Below are 19888 nucleotides of genomic sequence, written 5' to 3'. Positions count from 1 at the left end.
GAGCAGTTTCGATCCAAGTAATTTACACAAGTGGGCATCATGCGTTTCAAAACCCGTGGTGCAGTTTTGTTCGGGACAGTGGAGTAAAGGTCAGTTGAGAGTGTTTAATCAGACTGATCCAATCACATTGAACTGGTCTCGAGAGTAACTGCAGACTGAAAAACACCGATGTATCCAAATATGTAGTGGTCAAATATTCTAGAAAATTGCTAGGAGCAGAGATAAGCCCAACTCACTAACTCACCTCAGTAGTCAGGTTGAGTCCCACATTCGTATTTGAATCTGTACTGTATAGTTCTAGATCACCTTGCGCAGCTCTTCTGTCCCTTTGGTGACTTCTTCAGAAGCTCCTTGATTTAACGTCAATCTTGTGTAACTTAGGTACCGCCAATGCGGGTATCTGGACTGGAACGTATATTTGCTTACTTATTCACTTAGACGGTGGAGTAGCCAAGTGGTTAACGCGTTCGCTCCTCACGCTGAAAACCAGGGTTCGATTCCCCACATGGGAAAATGTGTGGAGCACATCTGGTGATATTTCTGGGATATTCCTAAGAGTGGCTTGAAACCAAACTCACCCACCTTTTCACCTACTTCCATTTACATATAGAGATGATATGAAAAATTTCGAAAGTGAGTTGAAGTGTCACATTACCCTCCCATGTAAATGGTAAGTCAACAGGCAAGCGAGGCTGGCCTAGACACTACTGAATGTTGATGCTGCATCTGCATCTTCACCACCTTTGTTTCCAACTTCACCAAATTCACTTACATAAGTCGAGACACCATATACACAAAATATGGTTTAAAAAATATTACATATATAGCAGTTCCATTTTCACAAGTACAAGTATAAGTATTTAGAATTACAAACGAGGATATTTTACCAGGCGAAAAGGACGACAGTTCCCAGGATGGACGGGACCTGAGATGTCCCCTTTGCTTGTCAATTCACAACTACTATGAATCCTTTCAAGATTGGTGATGCTGAAGAAATACTCGCTAATCATACCCTGGCCCTCGGTTCAGTAGATGCTAGCTATTAGTGTAATATTTACGCTGGAAAGCCTTCAATAAACACATAACCCAGGTTAGAATAGAACCTTAGCAACCCACGCTTGTGTCCTGGCGACTATTGGGATAGACCAGTTGCCATTTGACCACATGCTGGCTACAAGAGTACGTGTAAACACCTAGTTGCGGGTACAGCGGCGTGAACCCAGTCCACCCGGCTGTCGTTAGGATGGGAAAGCCACATGAACTCGGTGCGCCTAGAGACATCAAGAGTTGTATAGTCCCCAGGGTGTTGAGATTGACATCCAGCGATCGGGGGACAAACTAAGCGCCTTGAAGCAGCTGAGCTGAGCTGGATATCGGAGCTATACAAATGTATGTATGTATGTATGTATGTATGTGTGTGTGTGTGTGTGTGTGTGTGTGTGTGTGTGTGTATGTATGTATGTGTGTGTCTGTGTATGTATGTATGTATGTGTGTATAAGTATGTGTGTGTCTGTCTGTATGTGTCTGTGTTTCCGTGTCTGTGTGTGTCTGTGTGAGTGTCTGTGTGTCTGTCTGTCTGTCTGTGTGTGTGTGCGTGTGAGAGAGAGAGAGAGAGAGAGAGAGAGTGAGTCAGTGAATTGTCCGACCAATCTGCCCTTGTATCTGCCCTTGATGATGCCAAGATCCAGTCCACGATAAACCGGCAGACTTTGAGTCAATGGAACAGACACTCCAGTGATTACAATCAACACCAAACTAGGAAATTAGACGACGATTAATACATTGTCAAATCTGTCAGCTACCACTGAACACAACAGTGTGCAGGTTCTAGGCGATCCTGGAACTTCCTGATGAAGATGTAAGGAAGGTGGGATAAGTCAAGTAATTTTCACCTTCTTCCTCCTCACAGGCAGCTTGGGCAATCCGAGGTAATAATAAGTTCTCGGATTGTGTAGCGTGTTGAACATGTGCATTGCACATTGAAAAGGCGCATTATAAATCCACATGTATTATTAAGTTTTACAGATCAAGATGAAAAGGCATCAGAGAGGGTTCGGGTAATCCTTGAACAGTCAAGCTGGTATGACTCATCATCAGCTCAGAGCCATTACTCCTTCTACACGCAGCCCAGACAGCGAATGGGACTTTTCCCAGGAAACGCTGCCTAGATGATCCCAACGAGAACCATCCGGAGAACATCTAAGGTCTCCAATATTGAAAGCAGCCTTCTGCATTAGAGTGAAGAAGGGCTGTGCTCCCGGTGGAGAACACGGGCACTGTCCTGATCCGCAACAAGAGATGAGGAGGTTCCAAACCAAGGGCTCCTGAATTCTGTCGATTACACCGCTGTCAAATGGGACAGAAAATTCAGTTATATAAATAAATGAATTCGTTTCATCCAAAAAGGCAAGCTCGTGTTTGTTGGCGGGAATTCTTCTAAGGCTGTATATAGGCCTATTCCAATGAAGTTTAAAGCTGTCATTATTATGATTATTATATTTGGAGCACAGTTGGATACAGATAAAGAAATTGACAGGAATCATTGCCTCTATGACCCTGCAGATACACTATTGATATCCTAATCTTTCTGAGGTTCCTTTCAAACAGAAAGAAACACGAATTGCATAAATACGAGCACACGTTGGAAGCGCTCATGATGCCTAATAAAGATGCTCTTACGGTTAAGAATTTTGCCGTGACAAAAGGTGTAAGAAATCCCCTGTGAACCAGCAAAACAGAACAAAGACAAGTCAAAAACATTCAAATTTTGTATCATTTGGCAAAGAGAGCAAGTTATACAAAGTCACAAGTCATTTTCACAATACCGATTTCAAATACAAAGAGACAAAATCTAAAGCAATGAGTCACAAAATACAGTGTATAATGTAGCTCACCAAAGTCTTAGTGCGAGAGAGAAACAGTCATGCAGAATGTAACACAGCGCGCGGTCTAGCAGCGATTGATGATCTGGCGTTGACGGATGCAGATGATGTATACTCTAGTTAAACTCTGTGTGTCCGTGTCCGTCTCAACAAGGCAAATAGCCTTTACATATATATTCAGTCATTTCAAGTTCGAGCACATACTACCATCGACACTCACGTGGAATGCCGTCGAATAGTGTCCCGGACGTCAGCAAATAATCAACACAAACTCAAGAGGAGGTAACTCTAAAGCACTTCCGGAAAGCCTGCTGCCAAACTCTTAAAAGTGCCACCCATTATACGAAATGTGACCCATCATAATTATTATTCAAAACACTAAACGTTGTGACAAAATAATAATTATTACTTAATTCATGACAAAAATCGCGGGTGGAGCGAAGGAATCGTTCGAACTCGGGAATGGTACAAGCCCAATCCTGAGTAGTGCAATCACTATTAAAACTTGCCAAATCGTTCTAGTGTGGGTGTGTTTTTCACGACTGCCAAGCATATAGGCTCGGGGTGGATGTTTCGACGATCGACGCATCTAAACATCGACGGCATTAGTTGTTCTCTAAACCGTAAAGGTCACCCTCGCTATGAAAAGAGTACATGTATAGATAATGAAACCTTTGGCATGATTCATTCCTTCTATCGCCATTATGGAATTTTAATACAAGCTATGTGTATGACAACAGTCATATACAGTCCGGATGTTCACGGTAGCGTGAAGGAGCAGTACTTTGTCACACACGATATGTCTAGAATTCAGTTAGAGCAATATCTGATATTGACGTTGTGATGTATTAATTATACTAATCATCAAATGTTTAGACTCATTTAAGGCACTCACCATATTTTATACATACACTGTATGTGCATGTGCGTGTGTGTGGTTACATTGAAGCTGACTGTCTCCCCTGACGTGTGGAAACCATCAACTTGTAGAAAAACACGTGTAAATGTGGTGCACGTGAACGGCTGCGTTTTGGTGTAAAGTTTTAACTCCCCCAGACTTTCATCATTTATTGAACTCATGATAATAATCTTTTCAACGTTATGAATTTGTTTTACAATACACCAGTTCATGTGGAAACAGTGCCTTTAACAGTATGGAATATTTTGCGGAATCTAGCTTGGAACAATTGAATGATGGAAGTGGCTCCATTTACACTACTGAGTCTGAACCTTTGATAGGTAGTATATATTTCTTTTCCAGAAATCCAAGGTTTTCCCGAGCGACAATGATGAGAAAGAAAAGTCACGTGGTAAATGCATCACATTCTTCACATACTTTGCAGAAACTACCTCGTTTATGGGAATACCCAAGATATGGGCATCGCCACGACTTGTATTCAAGGTAATGAATGCCAGTGCTTTGGGTGAACGCCGTTTCCAGCAGTATTTAAGCACAGAGGTTTTAAGAGGCCTGTGTCAGTGGACTAGCCTAATGGTTAGATGGTTTGCTAGCTGCATAGACGACCTGCCGCGTTTGATTCCCACTAAGGGGTATTTGAATACGCTAAATGTTATATGAGTACTTGATATGGTAAACCAGGGGCTGATAGTGTGAGCATGAAATCAAGCAGCTAGAGAATGAGGTAACACTAAATCAGCCAGTAACGTATTTATAAGTGGATTTCAAGGGAGAGCGCACACCCAAGTACTTATGCAGTACTTATCTTACCTCACACATAATGTCGCTCACTAATGTACATGGTTCATCAACCCAATCTCTCACGTGACCAGTACACAACTTATAAAGTCCCGTTGATGTTTGTTTTTGTTCCGTGAGTTCGAAGATAATATTTGATCACTGGTGCCTCGGGGACCATAGGTTGAGGTACCATCGACGTTTGTTAATGTTCATCAAGTTATAGGCCCCGAGGGAACAGTGAACAAATATTACCTTACCCTTTGAACTCCGGGAACAAAAACAAACATCAGGGCTTCGCTTCACTTTAACAACTGAAAGCCTGCTCAGACCCACAGAAACGTTGATGTCCATCCACTGTAACAATGTTAGAGTGCTAGTTTCCAAGTTGATCAGTTTCACATGCCGATGTTTACCGCAGGGTCATGAAACGCTAAACATATGCTCTCATTGCCGGGGTTTCAGAACTGTATTATATACTGTCACTGACGGGTTCTTTGTACTGTTACGGTGAATAATTTGCCGTGACAGAAGGTATGAGAAATCCCCTCAGAACCAGCAAAATACAACACTGAGGAGTCTAAAATTTTCAATATTTCTGTATTAAGTAAAAAAAAGGCAAGATACAAAGATTCACAATAGAGGTTTCTTGTACAATGTAACTGAGTCAAATTTAAAGTAATGGGTCACAAATATATAATGTCAACTCACCAAACTTTAGGTCTGAGAGTGAGAAACAGTTATACTGAATGTAACACAGCGAGTGGTCAGGCAGCTGTTATGTAGGTCGAGCGTTGACAAAGGCAGGCAAAGTACTCCAGTTAATCGTATGGGTGTGTCCTTGTCGTCAACACAACCAGCCTTTATATACACAGTCACTGACTCCTGAACATTCGAGTGCAATGCTACCATCTCAATTAACGAATTTTCGTGACTCCCGGAAGTAAACACATCACACACCCTAAGAGATGTAAGTCTAGAGAACTAAAGCCTACTGCCAAGTACGAAAAGCACTGAACATTTATGATACGAAAGGTGACCCATAATAACAATCACTCAAAACTTTAAACATTGTGACCCAAATAAAAATTCTCACCTAATCAATAATACAATTTACACAAAATACACTATTGTAACTGTACTATATTATATATTGTCACTGACGAGGTCTTAGTACTGGGGGCGGTGGGGTAGCGTAGTGGTTAAGCGTTCGCTCGTCACGCCGAAGACCCGAGTTCGAGTCCCCACATGGGTACAATGTGTGAAGCCCATTTTCTGGTGTCCCCCGCCGTGATATTGCTGGAATATTGCTAAAAGCGGCGAAAAACTTAACTCACTCACTCACTCTTAGTACTGTATTAAGTAGTATAGAATTAAGAACTCACCAGAGACTGTATTTTCCTTGTTGGCCGGCTTTATAGTACAAAGACTGCGTCAGTAATAGTATATACCTTGTTGGCAGTATTTAATTTACTAAGACCCCGTCAGTGACAGTATATACCTTGATGGCAGTTATATTAGTACTAAGGACACGTCAGTATCAACGTATACTTTGATGGCAGTTGATAGCCTTACAAACCCCTACGCTTTGTGAAATATAAAATGGCACATAATGAACATATCTGAGTATTTTCAGATTATGTGGACGTTGTTCTTCCTTGGGGCAACGTCAGTGATGATCATCCAGCTTGTCGAACTCTTCACGACGTTTTATAAGTACCCCATTAAGACGTCGGTGAAACTTGGCTTCACTGCACTGCCTTTTCCTGCCGTCACCATCTGCAACATGAACCCCATCAAGCTGTCCCAGGCAAAGCTGCTCGAATGCCCGCTTCAGAAAACCCTCCAACTCCCAACTGAATACCAAAGTGACGTACGCCATTATAATAACCCATTATTATAATCCCTGTTGGTACGGGTGGGCTAGACGAGGGTGCTGGTTTCTTGGTTTCCCTGTTGTGTTGTGTTCGTCAGCCTACTTGTTTCAGGTTATTCCTGTTTAGAATTCTTCGTCCATCTGTTCAAGGATTCCATGGGTCTTATCCAAACCATTCATATCTCACAGTAAGGTTTACTTCCGCAAACTCGAACCAAACATATACATCTTACATAATGCACAATTTACCCTACCTTGCCCTTAGTTGTATACAGAACACGGACAAGGGACCATGTCTTCTCAGGGCATTCATTTTTAAAAAATATTAAATTGGGCCCTTGGGAAGGATCTGGCCTCGTTCCCTCATTGTGTATACTACTCCCCTTCTTTATTACATTTCTGAAGGACGTGTTTAGCTTATGTAGGGGTGTTTGAATCGTCATCGTCAACTTTCATTCATTCATTTATTCATTCATTCATTCATTGGAGGTGGGATATTTGTAAAAGTGGCTTGCATACTAGGGAGTGGGATGATGTAGGTTATATGCTTCTCTCGAGGGTTATGATGATATATCATGTATGTAGCAGTGTTACCCAAGGTAGACTGCCTTGTTTTTTCCATGTTTTCCATGCAACGACAGAAAAAGCAGAATTGTATTTATCATATTGTACCTTGTTTGAGAGGCCATAGGGAGCATTTTTCATACGAATTGAGGAATAAAGCTTCTCTCTGTCTGCTTCTGATATTACCTGTGTGTGCACTCTTTCAACCTGTACTGACAGCTTTCAGTTCCAACGCTGACATCTTGAATGACTCGTTAGTGTCACTAAATCTTGGATCCTTGATAATATAAAAATCTTTGCAGTGTGGCGGTGATTTCAGATACGTGTTTAAACTCTACCTTAAATCCCCCAGGTCTTGTAAAGGTCTCCATGTTGTGTCTGAATATCCATGTCAGAAGGTGACAGCAGCTCTGCTAACGTGACTGAGTCGACATTCTCAGAATTACGATTTTGGTCCTTTTCTTTCAAGTATTCTTCCATTATCTTTGCCGATGAATATTTTGATTTCTTTGTATTATGTGGAATCACTTTAGAACGTGTTACGATGATTTCTTCATTACAATGGAAGGTGAAGAGTTTATTTGTTAACATTTTAATTCACAGGTGAACGCTCGGTAAGGATAGTTTACATACAAACTCTCTGCATCACATGCATCCGACGTTCTATTAGAATTTATGTTGACCAAACCTGCTGTATGGAAATATGGAAGTGACAGAGTTCGGCAAACGAGTTGTTACGGCTAATGTGTTATACCGTTATCACTCTCATATGGGAGAGTAACATGGAAACTCGTTCAGGCATTATTGATCAATGAAATGAAAGTGTTTTACGTGAAGGAAAGATAAATTAATGTATCGCAGCAAAAACACATATTGTACGATAAACGGCCAGACAACTTTACCTTTCGCGATCTAATAGAGAAATCTTTCCCTATACTTTATGAGCATACAAACCAATGACAGTTACCACAGGATGCCAGGTACATTTCTCCACATATAGTATACAGGTGATGTTATTATCTTTATGTCTCTGAAGGAGTGTTTGGACACCGACCCAATTGACTTGAGCGAGTTCACGGAGACGGAATATGTGTGTGATGAGTACGGTTGTTACGAGGAGGAAGTAGGTGGTCTGGACACCTTCTATGTGAGGAGGGGACTCATTGCCGACTATCTGGCAGGAGAAGACCCGTAAGAAAAACAATCCATGTCTTAAAATAAAAGTCATTTTACAATACTACTCAAAGACGTAAAGGAATACCTGATGCATTCACGTCGCTTTAGTTACACTATAGATTTGACAAATTAACTTCTGCAACAAGGAAGGCCTCCTTAACTCTGATTTTAGAGGGTTTTTCTTAGATTTGGAAAAGCAATGAAAATATGGCCGCCGTTTTAAAAATGGATGCTAAAATGGCCTCAAGTTGGACATGAGGGATCCCCATCAAATAATTTCATGGACGTCTGGCTATTTCAAAATCATGAGGGAAATTTGTCCCTCCATTTGGTAGAGAAACAGAAAGATGAAGGATGATTAAAAAACGTGATATTTGCTCTTTTTGGCTTGTATGCATGATCATGTGATCATAGTATTGTATGTAATTGGCCTGCTGGCTGACGAAGTAATGTTCCTGCCAGTTTGATCAAATTTGAGGGTAAAAACAGTGTCATATCATGTCAGCTCATGACATAGAGCAGCACTTTATGGGCAACTCGTGTAATAGGATGACTTATGGTATTTACTAGGGAACGGCTATTGTGATAGCGATAGTCATTTGCAGTGAACTATTACGACATCAATAGCCCATTGCAACAAACCATTGCCATAGTGTTTTTCTCCTCGAATTGTCTCGTTGGAAGTCATTTCCAACACGATTGTTTACATGAAATTACAACAAACTGAAGGAGTTTCAGTCTCTTTTACAAACTTGAAACTCAGATCCGGCTCCGTTATTCTTAATTTCAAATTCAGAGTCGCATGCAGTGTTTGAGCCATGTTTTTTAACGGGTAACATCGGCGGATAACTCTAGGTCAAGGTGAACGAATCTGGTACTTCCTGTAACAGGCGCTGCGCGTTTATAGTTTTTTTTTGTACCATCCATTAATTGCTATTGGAGACTCAAAAGGCACAATCTATCGCTAGTTTGATGCATCATTACAGTCCAAATATTTGGTTACCTTTTTATTCTTTGTAGCCGGGTTCGTGAAGAAGTTGGCCATGACCTGGAATCTATGCTGATTGAATGTTCTCTCAATGGACGAGGATGCGATGCCAGGTACGGAAATATGTTAGGAGAATATACGTAATGATAATAGAATAGACTAGTAGCAATACCCTGTCCGTGAAGATCCGGGTTAGCTTATTGGCCTTCAATAACCCATGCTTGCCCTACGAGGCGACTGATGGGATCGGGTGGTCAGGCTCGCTGCCTTGGTTGGCACACGTCATCGGTTCCACTTTGCGCAGATCGATGCTCATGCTGTTGATCAGTGTGTTGCCTTGTCTCGATTTACAGACCACCGACATATAACTGGTGTATTGCCGAGTGCGGCGTAAAACTAAATTCACTCACTCTCCCAATAACCCCGAATTTCCATTTTTTTTAGCTTTGTAGCGCACTAACAGAGGTCGCGGGCGTTGTATTGCCGAGTGCGGCGTAAAACTAAATTCACTCACTCTCCCAATAACCCCGAATTTCCATTTTTTTAGCTTTGTAGCGCACTATCAGAGGTCGCGGGCGTTTCTCATTCTTTGAGGATTAGTGTCTTACAATATGAGGTTTCAGTTGAGCTGTTATTTGGCTAGAGCGGTGCATTTTATTATCTCCGAATGGTAAGTATTTATATAAGTGAGTGAGTTAATATGGTTTCATGCCGTTTTAGCTATACAACAGCAATACATTTTACTGAAGTAGAATCCACGTTAATGACAAGTAGCTTGTATATAATAATCATCTTTGAGATGCTTTAAACGTTTCTTCCTAGCAACTTCACGACGTTTCTGTCCAAGGACCTTGGGAACTGCTTCACACTCAAGAACAAAGGGATACAGGCCACGAAAAGCGGACCAGAATCAGGTAAAGAACAGGGAGGTAACCCGGGCGTGCGATGTCCATGTATAAACCACCTCTGTTCGGCGTGCCGAGCGAACGCGCTAACCACTAGGCTACGCTGCCCCGCCACTATAACCCAAGTGATAATGGTATTGCAACGACTTTATGATTCGTGTTAGAATCTACCCGATGCCTACCTCTAAAGAAAAAAACAACAAACGACTTGGATGATAATTGACTGATTCCTGTTTCTTCCAACTTTCATTAATGTGTTGCAGTCAGTTCATTGTTTGATACATTCATACTTTACACAGGCGGATATGAACAGCAATTAGCTTTTGTACAGTTTCTTCAATCGCTGTATTTTGACCTCAGCAGAGAACATTACAATATTTGCCTTCAACGCTCTCACGTTTTATCCACCTAAACTGTCACTGAACGTGTGTCTGGTTGCATGTTTGTATTCCGCTCGACCTACATGAGTGATAATACTACTCTGCGCTAAAGCATGTTGTTATATCGAATGGTTCATAATTACTTCTTTGTAGGGACGCAAATGCGTGTACGTTTCATGGAAGGCCGCAACAGTTTGCCGTTTCGATAGTCCTGATAGCGAAACAAAAGTCTATGTTGGAACAATTTTAAACAAATGAACGAAATGTTTTGTTTTTTCATGTTACATCACCTTGGATCAACATGATCAATTGATGTGCACTAAAATAATAAAGATAAATCTAATGTTTGTTGAATTAGGGATGTAGTTATCGGGGGATGTTTAAGTCAGAAAACACGTCCGTCGGGCCTCTTATTTTCAAGGGTAAAACAGGTGGCTGTGTCGTTCGTGGTCCCGCATTTGGCTGTGTGGAGTTAAGTCCCTTGGGCACACCAGTATCCTGTGATTGTGAAATCGAATCCCGGTACGTCCCTGTTATGTTTATAGGTTTGCCAGCATCATGTCCATTTCGCGGATTTCGCCGACTCGGGCAAAGTCGGAATGCCAATATGCCATCAGGCTTAACCGGAGTACTATCTAAAGAGACATTTAATAAACCCATCTATCTCTAATTTACACGCTCAAACAGTTACATGTTCCTTTGATTAATAGCAACAACAAACATACAGTAAGGGTCAATGACATGTGCCCGTGTTTCTTGCGCCCTTTTATTCCACTAACATACTGAGAAATACAAACAGCGGTTCGAAGTTTGAGTGAGTGAGTGAATGTAGTTTTACGCCGCACTCAGCTATAGAGGTCTGTAAATATTCTAGTCTGGACCAGACAATCCAGTGTCCAACACTGATATATTATCAGAAAACCTATGACTTTGATCGTGATCAAAATATGCTCTTCCTGTAATGCTTGTGGATGATTCTACTAGGGTTATCAATGGTCATCAATGTCGAATCCGAGGAATTCATCGACACTTTCAAGACGGGCTACGGCCTGAGGGTGGTGATTCATGACAACGGGACACGCCCCTTTCCCGGGTCTGAAGGCTTCACGGTGTCGGCGAATTCTGAGACAAGTATTGCGATGAAACTGGTACGTGGTTGTCATGTATGCTTCCTGCTTCTTCTTCAGACTCCTCTCCTCCATTTAGTCTGTCGTTAGCTCCACTTTTGCCTGTATCCACATCCTCCCCACATGGGTACAACGTGTGAGGCCCATTTTCTGGTGTCCCCCGCCGTGATATCGCTGGAATATTGCTAAAAGCGGCGTAAAAGCAAACTCACTCACTCACTGTATCCACATCCATAGACCCCTCTCCTCCTTTATCCAAGCCTCTGTCTTCTAAATGATCTCCTCCGTCCTCGACCCCTTTTCATCTCCGTCTTCTCCGTCCTCACCACCGTCTTCTTTATCTTCTCCGTCCTCACCACCGTCTTCTTTATCTTCTCCGTCCTCACCACCGTCTTCTTTATCTTCTCCGTCCTCACCACCGTCTTCTTTATCTTCTCCGTCCTCACCACCGTCTTCTTTATCTTCTCCGTCCTCACCACCGTCTTCTTTATCTTCTACGTCCTCATTCCGTTTCGACATTCCCCGACCGATCTCATTTCTCAGCATTTCTTCATCTTCATTTCTTTTCGCTGACTTGATTGACACATGTCATCGGTTCCCAAATGCGCAAATCGATGCTCATGCTATTAATCACTAGATTGTCTGGTCCAGACTCGGGTATTTACAGATCGCCGCCATATAGCTGGAATATTGTTGAGTGCGGAGTAAAACTAAACTCGCTCTTATCCGTCGTCCTTATTTTCTTACACACCTCTTCCTCGCCTCCTTGGTCGTTGGCCGCGTTACTTCTTCACCGCCGCCCATACTTCGTTCACGACTACGTCCTTAACAACAGCTTCTGTGTCTTCTCGTAGGTCCCATCCTCGTTCCCTTTACGCTCCTGTTGTCTCTTCTCCACCTCTAGAATGTTAGCAGGGGTTCATAAATATTTTAAAAAGCCTTCAAGAAAGTAACTTGTCCTGACCAATTTTCCACTTGCCTTGATTGTATGACAAAATGCTTAATGTTAATGTTTACTGGACTATTTATCGTGTGATAATTTCACTCTCTACTATCTCTACTTTATTATTATTGCGAACTTTAATAGCTTCATTATGAGCAGAAATGAAATGAAATCCAAGACTTTCTGTAGTTTGAAACCATAAGTGGAAAATATCTAGTAGTAGGAAGATGCCATTATTTGATTGCCCGAAATGAAAACTGGCTTGTCCCAGGCGGCGGGCGATGGGATTTTGTGAACCGGTTAGGTCGGTCCCAATGCTATTTACTTCTACACATTTCCCTGCCTGTGCACTCACTCATTCATTCATTCATTCATTCATTCATTCATTCATTCATTCATTCATTTATTTATTTATTTATTTATTTATTTATTTATTTATTGTACGTGTGTGTGTTGGGGGCGGAGGGGGAGATATCTTTCTATGCATAAGTGCTCAGTAAATATACTTTGAGTATTTGAACAGACAACCTACTGTGCAAGATAATGGCGCATTATTGCGTCATGCCTCGAATCATTAGCACAATGGTCCCTTTAATTTCCTTTGCTACCATAATGCATAATCCTGATACATGTAAAGACTGATTTGTTGTCGTTTTTCCTCTGGTAATATCAGGTAAAGATTGAGCGACTCGGGGGAGATTACGGCAAATGTAATGACAGTCAGGTTTTCAGGCAGAAGTTCGGTGTGGAATACACAGAGAGGGTGAGTGTGTGCGCGCATATTCATATTTCTGTTAGCATGCTCGGCTTGCAATATTTAGCATATACGTGTATATGTAATTGTCAGTGAAAGAGTTATCTTTTCACTGTATGTACAGTCATATTGTTTGTTTGTTTTGGGGTTCTGTTGTGTGTGTGTGTGTGAGAGAGAGAGAGAGAGAGAGAGAGAGAGAGAGAGAGAGAGAAAGTGACTGTCTAGTGTGTACGTGTATGTTGATATATGTATTTGTGTATTTATATGCATGTGCGTGGTAGGGCATATATCTCGGTGAGTATTTGATTTTTGGAGCAGTGGTTTCTTGGATTGAAAACTGAAACACATCTACACTAAGCATATAACAAGTGTTACAGGAAATGTATTTCACAATAATTTTATTTGTATTGCATTGTGATAAACAACAAAACATGGCCACTGTACAACTTGAATATATATCTTGTAATCTACATTACCACATCTGTATAGAAATTACTGGTAAAACGTTGCTATTCTATTACTCAGAGTTACCTTAAAAGATACAAAAGTAATTCGCTGTTTCTTCGATAACTTTCGTTCACTAGTTATTGCACACACAGCACATAAGCATGAGCACTGATCTGCGCAATAGGGAACCGATGACATGTGTCAACCAAGGCAGCGAGCCTGACCATCCAATCCTGTCAGTTGCCTCTAACCGGGACCTTCACCAGATAATCATTCTCATTTCATTCACACCACTAAACAAAATGTCGGCATGGTATATGCTTTTGGGGCTTGGGTGACTGACACAATATTACATCTGGAACCAATGAACGGTAGGTGGCAAAGATGAGCAACTCCTGTGTGCAAACCGAGAAGGTGGTGCTCCTTGGAAATGAGGTCACGGAGGTTACATCACGGTTGATTACACAGACGTCCAATGCAGCCAGGATAGTGACACCCAGATCCAAGTACGGTCATATCACGCCAATACTAAGATCTCTGATTAGCTTCCTGTACACGGGTCGAGTACAAAGTTCTCTCCCTTACATATCAGTGTGTAAATGGAACGGCATCTGAGTACTAGTGTGAACTCGTCCATGTGTAGAAAACATCTCGTTCTCTTAGATGAGATACACAGCACCTCCTCCAAATACCAAGGTGGAAGCTCAAAAGATTCGGACAATGTTCATTCAAAAGCTCTGCCGCTACCTTATGGAATGCCTTGACAATAAATTAGAACGTGCCTATCATTAGAGAGTTTTAAAGTTCATTTGCTGACACATCTCTTCAGAAAATATCATCCTGACTAAACTTTCACTTGCATGTAAAGTGTGTGTTAGTATTTTTAGTTAAATATAGCTCTGAACAAGAAGTATGACAGGTCGCCCCTTTTCTGAAAGTGAACAGAAAATTGTGTAAAGAAGTAAACAGTATATTGTACAATGAGTGTATCAGTCGTGTTCAGCCAAACACGGAGTCGTTGAACGGATGGATGAACGAACGAACGAACGACGAACAAAGAAACAGCAGGAGACACATCATTACAACTGTTTTCAACCTGGCTTGCTCTTTAGACGATCCATTAAATATCCACATAGAACAAAGTATCGCAACACTACGTATTTTTCATAGTATCAATGCGTTACCACAAACCAAAGGTAAAGGAGCCTAAACTCAATTTAACTTACGATCTTTATACATCGACCCACCAAGACTAATTCAAATCGCAACAATAAATAAACGAAACTATGCATTCTATTCAGGAAAGCAACACGACGACAAAATACCTTACGTGGCGAGGATAGTTTTCATCGTGTGACGCTAAAAAGTGCGGTCATTTTCACGATTCTGACAAACGATCCTCAGCAAATCACACGATTATAATTAATCGAGCACAATGTCATTATCTGTTGTAACATCCACCAACATAACATACCTGACCCTTCTCCTCACTGACTACACAAGTCTTTGAACCTGACGTTGAGGTATTGCTTCCACTGCTTCAAGAGTTTATACTTGAGGATCTCTGTGGCGTACTCTGCGACACACATTGTCCGCCAAAGATGCTGTATGAGACTGAGAGCTGCAAGCACTTTTTTGACGTTACGGTAAGAAATCACTAACGGCGCGTTTACGATGTGGCCTTATATTGTCATCCATGAAAACTGTCCTTGTGTTCAGAGGATGGTCATTAATATGTGTCACAACGACGCTGTCTGAGATGCCAGTAATGTCTCTTTGCCTACTGAGATTTTTTTCCTATCGTCAAGAGGTCAGGCATCCCTACACTATGAATGAATCCACGAAAAAAGGCGCCAATTTGTTGACGTACGATTCCTCCATCAGTAGTAAACAAAGAAGTTGACTTTCGTGCGACCACTTGACTCTTCCCAGTGACGTCAAATCCCAGTGACATCGCGCTCGACACTAAGCTAGGCGTGCCGCTTTGTGCTCAGGGTGTAACATGCATGGATAGACCTAGGTGACTTCCGAACGTTGTGGTGGACAAGCATCCCGGAAGCCACAGTTTTTAACTTCCCACTGGACATAGCAGATGAAATCTATTGATTTTAAAGACAGACTGCATACTCCCCAGGCGTTTCGTTCGACGTGAACGCTGATTGTGAAAAGAAATATCTGTTTGGTCGCAGGACGTAGACAAATTAATTTACGGTGCGCCGGAAGGGTCTGCATGATCATACGAACAAACAATAACGATATAGATGGGGAGGTGAGAAATCTAGGTGTTAAGATACCAATTCACAATCATCTTTTATGTTAATGATGGTTATCTGATTGTTAAGAGAAAAAACGTCAACATTTGCATAGTTTTATTTGCATAGTTTTTTATTTGCATGTATGTTTGTTAACTGGTGTTAATATGTTCTTGTTTGCAAGGCGTGTCGGGAGTTTTGTGAACGAAACCTAGTGATGGACGAATGCAAATGTCTACCAGAGGGCGAAATTCAGCACAACACCTCTTTCCAGATTTGTAACACCAAGGAAGGTTAGTCGTCAAGGAAATGGTTAAGGCCTCTGCCAAGACTTGCATCTGTAACACAGGAATACGTTTAAGGTTTACAGAAGTGTCATCAATACGTCTATCGAGACATGCACCATGAACACAGGTTTAGCAGGTTTAAGTTTTGTAAGAGAATTTAATTTTAGGCCGCCTTTAGCAATTTTCCTGCAATATCACGGCTGGGGACACCAGAAATGGGTTTCGCACTTTGTACCCATTTGGGGAATCGAATCCGGATGTTCGGTGACGAGGGGACGCCTTGACCACTAGACTATCCTGCTGTCCTCTTTCGGTTTAGTAGCAGAGATACCAGAGTCAAAGACAAGATTCATCTGCACGACTTTCACTAATTATTAATATCATTTTTTTCATTACATCATTACAAACTTCTTTCAAAGTAACATGGGTACAATGTCTGAAACCTATTTCCGGTGTTCCTACGATGTGATATTGCTTAAGTAGTGCTAAAAGCGGCGTAACTACTAACTCACTCTCTCTCTCATCAAAATGATCATAGTATGTGCAAAACAACAGTCTAAACTATACACCATCCTGTCTAAGCTATACACTATCCCTTTCAGACTTCAGCTGTCAGGACCGAGTACACAGCAAGTATGTGTTGGACAGTGGAAAGGGAAAGGATGTCTGCAAATGCGGCACCCCTTGTAGGTGAGTAACTGAGCTCTTTTTAACAGCAGTAGGTGTCATAGCACTTTTGTGTTTGTTTACGTCACTTCAAGTTTCATTCGGCGTGCGTATACATGTTATTTTTGGTAATTACTCTCTCTCTCTCTCGATCGATCGATCGATCGACCTGTAGAGGTTGCCTTAATTTGACTGGAAGTCGCGAGTATGGATTTACACGGAATACAAAGATTTGTCCTTTCAAAGCTTTCTAAATATATTACAGACTCATGTGTTTGTGTTTCAGGGAGAAGGTGTATCAAACAAGCTTATCATCCAGACACTGGCCCGTGCTCAACCACATTGTACGTATATGCAATTTTACCCCTCTACTCTGGGTTTTATATCTAAAACCATGGCCATGTGTTTATGAATAGCTATGTTTAAAGCCGAAAGCAGATCTGCCGACCAGGGACAGCGATCCCAAACACATGCAAAAGGGTGGTCATTTAAAATGTTCCCAATAGTTGATCACGTGCTTCATAACAATAGATATGACCTTGGCCTATCCGGTAGTTAATCACCTGCTTGAAAACAGTAAATGTAACCTAGCCCTACCAAATAGCTGATCACTTGCCTAATACATTAAATGGATACATTTAACAATATTACATACCTGTACATCTTGTTTATCCTGGGTGTTCGTAATGAGGAAAGAGTAACAGCCTTGTCCTTGCTGATGTGCCATATTCCAGTATCTCAAATGTTGTCCTTTGTGTACTTGTTTAGCGGGAGTTAGAACAGCAAGCATGTAGGATTCACCCAGAAAGTCCCAAATGTTCCTACAACAACTACGACTTTGACAACGTGGACAAAAGAACGTGAGTAACATAGGAGACTGGAGATTAGAAAACAGTATTGTTTGTAAACACTTAAGAACAAATCATACATATATCGGGGATACGTAGGGGTCGGGAAAAGGCACCGGTTTATGACCTAACATGTAACAAAACGTTAATTACAATACTTTCGGCAAATTGTGATAACCTATGACGTAACTTGTAATAAAAACATAGTAACTAGTAATAATTGTGTGTGTATTTATCAGCAGCGTCTTGACGATGAGAATGTATCTTCTGTTTCAGAGCGTCCTTCTTAAAACTGAAGGTATATTTCAACAGCTTGAACTTTGAAAGTATAAAAGAAGAACCCTTTTATGACGTGAGTTATTGATCAAGCTTAGAACATTTACACTATCAGGCTCATGCATTGTTCGAACCAAATATCCTGGACAAAATAGGTTAGAGATATTGTTATTTTTATGATTGATATCTTATCAGTGTGTCAATAAATGCATATATTACGATCAAAATTTCAAAATTAACATTTACTATTTTTGCCCTGTATATACATCAAGATTTAACTTATATGTCGCCTTTCATCATACTGACATTACTGTTTTATCATGTGTGTATATATATAGTAGCAGTACTTACATGTATAAGTGTAAAAAAAACAAAATATGTACTGCTGTATAACGAAGCAATATATCGGATGCTTTTTAGCAATATACAACATGACATATTACAGGAGGCGATATTAACAATATAATATGTCAGATGTATTTCCAATGTATGAAATATGGCTGTAATGCACTATTATTTATAGAACATGATAGATTAGATGTAATGCAACATACAATAAGATATGTTTGGACATGATACAATATACAGCATAATAGGCCAGATATAGGGATAGAGACAATATGATATGTCATACATGACTCATTCATCTGATGCTTATGCCAAGTTGTTAAGACGCATACTTTATGACGTATCAAATATAATACTGCATATCGCAGGATAGTATGGATAGTCGTGAGTATGTATAACATATGTTGAATGTAACCCCATATACCATTGCAAACATTGTATACAACATGTACAGCACTATATGGAATTGTGGTGTCGATAAAAAAAAAATTTTTTTTTAAATAATTTACTATTTGAGCAGTCACATCGTGGATGAAAGACCTGTTTGTTTATGCTGTTATTGTATTCGAATTGTGAAACAGTCAGATTGTATCATGGGTTGAGCCACTAATAAGGGACAATGTTGGGAATGTTAATAAATTCAAGGCTCTTTGAAACAGGCATGTATGTAGCATTTGAGAGAGGTGTAAATACGTTAGTAGAGTATAATCGATAAGAGGGCATGTTACATCTATGCATTAGGGTAGCTGGGTTAAGACAGGACAAATAGGCCGAATTTGGATATCAAGGCATATTTAGCAAATGATTTGAAGTGAGTCGGATAAATTCGTGTGTGAAGCAGTCTGGTGAAATCCATCAGTTCGGGTATGGAAATGACAGACTGAGTTTAGTTTTACACCGCTTTTAGCAATATTCCAGGAATATCTCTTCGAGGGACTCCAGAAATGGGTTTCATTGTACTGGAATCGATCCCGAGGTCTTCGGGGTGAAACGCTTTACCCAGCAGACTACCCCACCGCCCTGAATGGACATGACAAACCTGATGACACAATAAGAGCACATCACGGAGTCAAACCCACTGACATAGGGTTCTTGTACGTCAAAGGGGAGTATATCTTGCTCAGTGATAGGTATTGGACGGAAACGTATAAGTAGTTAAAGCTTCCATCATGTTTTCCGTTCCAGACTGAGCGGTTTCTGTCAGATATTGGAGGTACCATGGGTCTGTGGATTGGTGCATCTGTACTCAGTTTGGCCGAGTTCCTGGAAATCCTCTTCGAGCTGATCTTCTGGTGCTTCTGTCCAAGGTCAAAGTAACCAGGAACCCCATTCTAAGGCTGGCACATAAATGTGGCACCTTGCTAACTATTCTTGAAACGTTCGTGGCCCTACGAACTTCTTAAGCCTATTCTTAACACATTGGATACGATCAAAGTTAAGAATTCTTAGGACCAAAGAACGTTTCCAGAATA

The 19888-nt window shown here is 41.0% G+C and overlaps 1 pseudogene; it reads left to right on the top strand.

Moving 5' to 3' along the window:
* The first annotated feature begins 962 nt into the window (after positions 1–962).
* On the top strand, positions 963–19751 carry LOC137291972 (acid-sensing ion channel 2-like; annotated as a pseudogene).
* Positions 19752–19888: the final 137 nt, after the last annotated feature.

The sequence above is a fragment of the Haliotis asinina genome, chromosome 7 (genome assembly GCF_037392515.1).
Source record: "Haliotis asinina isolate JCU_RB_2024 chromosome 7, JCU_Hal_asi_v2, whole genome shotgun sequence".
NCBI classification, from domain to species: domain Eukaryota; kingdom Metazoa; phylum Mollusca; class Gastropoda; order Lepetellida; family Haliotidae; genus Haliotis; species Haliotis asinina.
The sequence above is the reverse complement of the archived record's forward strand: the minus strand, read 5'-3'. Positions and strand labels throughout refer to the sequence as shown.